Source organism: Rhinopithecus bieti, unplaced genomic scaffold (genome assembly GCF_001698545.2).
Source record: "Rhinopithecus bieti isolate Rb0 unplaced genomic scaffold, ASM169854v2 scaffold_8601, whole genome shotgun sequence".
Lineage (NCBI taxonomy): Eukaryota > Metazoa > Chordata > Mammalia > Primates > Cercopithecidae > Rhinopithecus > Rhinopithecus bieti.
This window is the reverse complement of record NW_016806193.1, coordinates 1,177,717-1,185,072: the sequence shown is the minus strand read 5'-3', so window position 1 is coordinate 1,185,072 and position 7,356 is coordinate 1,177,717. Positions and strand designations below refer to the sequence as shown.

The following is a 7,356-nucleotide window of genomic DNA, read 5'->3' as shown; positions in this document are numbered from 1 at the left end:
CCAGATTCAAAAGCACGGCCCGGTGTGGTGGCTCACACCTATAATCCCAGCACTTTGGGAGGCTAAGGAGGGCGGATCATTTCTGGTCAGGAGTTCAAGACCAGCCTGGCCAATATGGTGAAACCCTGTCTCAACTAAGAACACAAAAATTAGCTGGGCATGGTGGTGTGCACCTGTCGTCCCAGCTACTTGGGAGGCTGAGGCAGGAGAACTGCTTGAACCTGGGAGGCGGAGGTTGCAGTGAGCCGAGATCATGCCACCACACTCCAGCCTAGGCGGCAGAGTCTGAAAAATAAATAAATAAATAAATAAATAAATAAATAAATAAATAACTCTGTCTCAAAATAAATAAATAAATGGGCAATTATGGTGAAATGGAGTCATATGGACTGGCACTGTTCCAATATGACTGGTGTCCTTATAAGAAGAAGAGATTATGACACAGACAAACATAGAAGGGGACCTTCTAAAACCAGAGGGAAAAGGTGGCCATCTGCAAGCCAATTAGAGAGGCCTCAGAAGAAACCCCTGCTGATACCTTGATCTTGGACTTCTAGTCTTCAGAACTGGGAAGAAATGCATTTCTGTTGTCTAAGCCACTTAGCCTGTGGTATTTTGTTATGGCAGCCTGAGGAGACTCGTACACACTGACCAAAGAGGTTTGTATTCAGAGCTTTATGTAGAAGCCCCCTGAAAACAACCTCCCTCCTTGACTTTTGTCCCAAATCTTAAGTTCATTGAAGGGATTAGCTCAGGGAGAGGAAAGGAAGTTTGGTTTCTTAGAGGATGAGAGGAGGCCGAAATGAAAAAGGCACAGGAGTGGAGAAGATTCTTCAAGACCAGAAGGGCTCATGGGGCTCAGTGAGTGCAGGCTTCTCATGGCATCCTCTCAGTGCTCTGAAGAGAGAGTGCTGTTCCAGGCACAGTTCCAGGACATGGGGCTCCAGCCTTGTCACCTCCCAACCCCTGGGTGCAATCACGACTCAGCTGAGTTTCTGCCAGATCAATAAGATGGAGATTCAGAGAAAGATATTTTATAATTTGACTTATTAATTCAAAAAATGTGAATTAATAATACTTTAATACTGCTTTCCCACCCAAGCTTGTTAAATGGAACTCAAGTAGGATCACACCCTCTGTGGAAGAATTAATCACCCAGTTGTGCAAAGACTCCAAGCAGAACACTGACAGCGGTGATCACAGTCGTTCTTCCCTGCCCAGCATCACCCCTTCTTTGTCTGGCAACACACCCTGATACCTTTAGGAGCAATGACTTACCTCCCTAAAGTGCATGCTCCTGGAGGATTGTCAGTCAGGGGGCTTGCCTTGCCAAGGACAAGCATGGGACCCAAATGGACCAATTGGATTCTCTCTCCCCACTCTGAATCTTGAAGGGGGTGGTATAAGGTAGAACAAATGCTAGAATTAATTCATCTCAACTTTGGCTCCCTAAAGTAAGTGGCCAAATTGCTGGAGTTCCTTGGAGATACCATAATAAAACTGGTTCTCCAGGCTTGACTTGCATCCTGTACGCATCCATATCTCCCTTGAATAAATTTCCTTTTGCCTTCAGTCTGCCAGAGTCTATTTCTGTGGCTTTCAACCACAAAAGAGCCCTAGGTAATCTAATGCCTGTGGAATCAGACTCTGAAAACTAAGATGGAAGCAGCAAATATGGTCCATTGGTTCTCACTCTTTTGGAAAGGTGTGTGTGCCTGTTGTGTGTTGAGATTTTGAGCCACCCATTTTGATATCCATTTGTTCCAATACCATTTATTGAAAAGTGACTCATGTCCTTCATACGTAGCCTTTTCACCCTTGTCAAAAATCAGTTGTCTATATCTGGTTTCTTTCTGGACTCTCTAGTCAGCTTCATTGAATACTTTGTCTTTACACTAATATTACGCTGTTTTGATCACTATAGTTTTATAATGATATTGTTATGTTTGGGTGTGTGTGTGTGTGGATATGTGGGTGTGGGGGAGAAGAAAGTTGCAGTCATCAGGACATTTCTTCCTTAAATGCTTTAGTATGCAAGTTTTAATAATAAGGGCTTTGTCATACTTAACTTGTCACAGCAAAGAAAATTAGTAATAATCCCCAAATATCATTTAATATACAGTCCATATTCAAATATCTCTAATGTCTCCAAAACATCTATGGCTGTTTTTTTAAAAAAAAAAAAAGATATGATAGATCTTTTATTAATATCTCTAGCTTGTCTTTGATGATTTAGAATTTTAAACTTTTTTCCTTGGGTCAATTTTCATAATTTATAATATTACTAGGGATTAATCCTTCCAAGTTTTGAAACTGTTATATAGGGTTGCTTATCATAGTCTCTTAAATGATTTTAATCACTTCTATATCTATGGTTATTTCTTCTTTCACATTTCTAATCTAGCCTGTTTTTGTTCACACTCACTGTCTTTATCTCTCTTGCTCACTCTTTCCTTCACCAGGATTTGAAGGGGCTTATCTATAGGTGTCACTGGCCTTTGCCAAGAAGCAATATTTGAGTTTATTTTTCCTCTCTGTAGATATGCTATTTTATTACCTTTTATTTTATGTTTATTTCATCCCTCTTCTTAGTTTCTTTGGGTTTACTATGTTGTTCTTTTTAAAAAACTATAGAAGTGAGTCTTTAGCCCCTTTTTGGTTGTTCTTTGGCAGGGAAGGCATTCAAGGCTGTAAACTCTCGTCCAGGCTGGGTCTCATTGTGTCTGACGGACTTTGTATGTTGTACACGCCTTTTCATTGCTTTCTAGAAAGCTGGTGATTTTTCTTTTGATTTTCTTTTTAATCCAAAGGTTATCAACAGCTACCTTTTAGTTTCCAAATGGGTAAAATGTTTGGCCATTTTAAAATTGCTTATGTCTTATTTTGTTAGACTGTGTATTGGAAAATCATGTCTTATAAAATCTCAATGTTTTCGAATTTTTAAGGTTTTATTTGTGGATTTACATCACTTCTTATGATCATTTTTTATAGATATTCCTGGACATTTGAAATAATGGAGAAATATACTGCTATTCAATGGAGGTAAGGTTCTATAGTACAAGTTACATTTAGTTTACTGATTATATTTTTAAATCCTCTATGTTCTTGCTTACTTTTTTTTCTGCTGCATATGCTAAGGGAACTATATAGCAGCCCCTGATTACAATAGTACTTTCATCAAGTTATCCTTGGATTTGTAATAGTTTTGCTTGAGGCATTGGGCTTCTACAGTTTGGTACATAAATGTTTTGTTGGTTGCATTGTTTTAGTAAATGTCAGTATTGTGGTTCCACAATGGCCCTCTACATCCTGTTGAGTGATTTTACCTCTTCTGTTCATCTTCTTCCATCTTCAGATGCCTCTTCTGGTTCACCTGTGGTTGGTTTTCAGTCTTAATTATTTCCTTGGAAAGGGGTTTTGGAGTGCTATAGTTTTTTTTTTTTTTTTTTTTTTTTTTTTTGAGACGGAGTCTCGCTCTGCCGCCCAGGCTGGCGTGTATTGGCCGGATCTCAGCTCACTGCAAGCTCCGCCTCCTGGGTCTACGCCATTCTCCCGCCTCAGCCTCCCAAGTAGCTGGGACTACAGGCGCCCGCCACGTCGCCCAGCTAGTTTTTTGTATTTTTTAGTAGAGACGGGGTTTCACCGTGTTAGCCAGGATGGTCTCGATCTCCTGACCTCGTGATCCGCCCGTCTCGGCCTCCCAAAGTGCTGGGATTACAGGCTTGAGCCACCGCGCCCAGCAAGGAGTGCTATAGTTTCTATTTGCTTATCTTCAAATGTCTTTCAGCCTGACAGATGGAAGATATCTTAGCTGGGTATAGGATTTCTAGGTTGCTGTCCTTCTCCCTTTGATGTGACTCCATCATGTTTTAGCTGTCAGTATTGCAGTTGAGAAGTCTTAGGCCACTCCCATGAGTTTTTTGTTGTATGTATATGTCTGTTGTGGATGAGAGGAGTGGTTTGAAGGATGGGAAAACAATGTCAACCAGGTGTCACCACAGACAATTTCAGGAGGTACCATCCATCCACAACTTTCATCATGAGTTGTGGATGACTGCAGGTCAAATTCTTTCCAGCATCTTCCACTGTCTTGTCCTCATCCTAGGCTATTGGAAGCCTGGTCTCCAGGTACTTCCCCAGCCTATAGGGAAAAAATACTTCCACCAGTTTTCTCCACCTGGGCTTCCAGAGAGTTAAAGGTCTCCCCTGAGCCTCACTTCCCTTAGGCCTCAGTAGAAAGAATTCATGAGATGCAGAGGCAGAACTGAGCATGGAGATGAAGAGGGTTGCTTTTGGGTAGCCATGACCCCAGAATGCCCCTCATCCCTCTCTTAGAGTGGAATTCTTTAAGCAAGGCTTGCTTATAATTGTTCCTCTAGAGACGTGAGCTCTTCAAATTGAGAGATCTCTCAGTGACAACGAAGTGGCTATACAATAACTATAACATCATTTTAAACAGATTAGGCACTAAATTAGGCCAGGCACCATGGCTCACACCTGTAATCCCAGCATTTGGGGAGGCTGAGATGAGTGGATCACTTGAGGTCAGGCATTCTAGACCAACATTATGAACTCTGTGTCTACTAAAAATACAAAAATTAGCCAGGCATGGTGGCGTGTGCCTGTAATCCCCACTACTCAGGAGGCTGAGACAGGAGAATGGCTTGAACCCGGGAGGCGGAGGCTGCATTGAGCCAAGATCGCACCACTGCCTGGGCCACAGACTCTGTCTCTAAATAAATAAAATAAAAATAACGGGTTAGGTGTTAAATTATTTCTTCCTAAAATAAAGCTGAATGTGTGGGGATCAGTGTTCTCTCTTAATAAAAAAGAAGAATATTAAACATTTCAAACAAAAATTTGGCTTGTACATGGTTTAGGAAACCTACCAGGCAGCCTGCTTTTGAAAAGGAGAAGATAAGGCTTCACAGCACATGGTGTGACAACCATTTATGACCTCCCCAGAGACAACATTCCACAAGAGACCATCTGATTAGAAAGCAGAGTCCACGAAATAGACTTGTCTTTCTATTTCTGTGTGCTTTTAGGAAGCCTATGCTCACTGAGAAGAAAGAAAAGAATGTTCCTATAAACTCGCGATGGAAAAGCAATAAAAGTCACCAGAGATATTCTGAAATTTTTATTCTAATATTTCACTGACCAGAAGGAAGAAGCAGGAAGCCTTGCAAGGTTCGAGAAATAGTTGTCAGCAATAAGGAGAGACCATATTTTTCTGCCTCATATAAAGCTTAAAAAGCAGGGGAATGGGGTTCAGAGAGAATAGAACAATTGATCTAATTGGGCTAGAATAAAGTATACTTTTATACTTTTATTATGGTAAAAATGCATAAAATTTGGCATTTTAACCATTTTCTTATTTCTTATATTTTACAGACAGGGTCTTGCTCTGTCACCCAGGCTGGAGTGCAGTGGTACAGTCATGGCTCACTGCAGTCTCAACTTTCTGGGTTCAAGCCATTCTCCTCCCTTGGCCTCCAGTGTAGCTAGGACTACAGGTGCCAGCCACCACGCCTGGCTAATTTTATTTTTACCATTTTCAAGCATATAATTCACAGGGATTAATTGCAATCATCACTACTGTCTTTCTGCAAAACATTCTCATCACTCCCCACAGAAACTCTGTACCCGTTAAGCACTAACTCCTCGTTTTCCTTTCCCTAGCTGCTGGTAACCTCTGTTCTACTTTTGGGTGTGTGTCTTTATGAATTTACCTATAGAAGGAAGTATTTTTGTGTACCAGGGAGCAGTAAAACTAAGTCAGTGAAAAGACTACCTCTTAATTGATTCAGTACTGAATTCCACAGACAAGCGAAGCCGTGCGAGGTTTCAGAGCAAAAAATACAACTCGGCCAGAGCACTGCTTTCAGAAACTTCATATGGTAGTGGTTTGTGGGATGGATCGGGGTCTGGAGACCAGTTGAGAGGTTGTTATAAAAGCCCAGGCTGGGGGTAAGAAGCACTTGGAGTCACTACTGAAATAGGAAAGAAGATTGAGGAGACATTTTAGGGAATGTACAGGATGAAGCAGCCACAGGACCTGGAAAAATTACCTCGGGGAAAAAAGGGAGGGAGGATGACAGATGTTTTGAGTCTGGGTGACTTGGGTGATTAATTTTTAAACTATGCATTTTAATTAGGCTTCTATAAAAGTCACAAAGTAGTCATTTAAATTATCAACAAAGGGTTCCAAAAAAAGATCAGAATCGAGTGTGATGTTCCTTAAGGAAAAAGACTTGAATCAAACAAAAGAATTCTATCTTCTAAATGTCAAGGTTCATGTGACATGGCATGGCATTTCATAGGAAAGGAGGGAGGTGGGGAGGACCAGGGTAATCAATCAATCTAGAATGCTCGAAAGTAGGAATTCAAGGGAGGGAGAAGGAACTGACTCTATACGGAAGGCCATTATTCGTGGAGAGCATGTTGTGGCTAATATTTAATAAGAATACGATATGGCTTGAAACATGAAGTCTGAATTCAGACTTTTTGAGTCCAAATCCTACTCTGTCATGAACTAGCTGTGTGACCTTGGTCAAATTGCTTAACCTCTCTGAACCTCTGTAATATGGGGTAATATAATATCTATCTGATACAGTTGTTAAATTGATTAAATGACTTAATATACACGGAATGCTTAAGTACCTAGCACATAGCAAGTGCTATACAAGATTTTGACACCATTATTATTATTAGGCTAATTTAAAAGAGCAAAGTAAAATTTAAAAAGTTTCCCTGTAAGGTTGAATAACTTACTAAGGAAATCGGAAATAGAGAAATCACAAAGTCCTACATACAGCCACAGTTGAAATATGTTTTCTGTGATTTAAGAACATTGCCTTCTTAGGCCAATGCTAATTATTTACCTGCTTATTAAACATTATTTTATTTTATTTTATTTTATTTTTTTGGTAAATAAAAGTTTATTAAAAAGTTTAATAAAAAGTTTGTATAGTTAAACATCACTCCTAATATATCCATTAATTGCAACAGAAAAAAAATCAGAAATGTATCATTTTGAAACTGAAGTCTCTGAATTTTCTTTTGACCTTTGAGGGCAACTCAGACTTAGAAAAATTCAGATGTATTTGGTAAGAGTTAATTGAATTTTGGACTAGAATTTAAAATATTAACTAAGATGTATGCATATTTTTGTCTTCATAATTGTTCACTTACATTGTTATTCCTTGAATCCAAATAAATTTTTACCCTCCCAAATTTTGAGCCAATTTATTTTTAGTGTCTTTGCTTAAAATCTAGATGTTTTACATAAATATTTTCAGTGATCAACATGCCAAAGGCTCTCCATTAAGTATACATACACATATATATATGTGT

The 7,356-nt window shown here is 39.6% G+C and overlaps 1 long non-coding RNA gene across 3 annotated transcripts in view; it reads right to left on the bottom strand.

The window, feature by feature from the left end:
• Positions 1 to 696: 696 nt before the first annotated feature.
• Positions 697 to 7,356, bottom strand: part of LOC108531526 (uncharacterized) — a 15,523-nt gene continuing 8,863 nt past the window's right edge. For all 3 annotated transcript variants that reach the window (XR_001886185.1, XR_001886187.1, XR_001886186.1), the window contains exon 8: positions 697 to 995. This is a non-coding gene — a long non-coding RNA (uncharacterized LOC108531526). The remainder of the gene's footprint in view (positions 996 to 7,356) is intronic.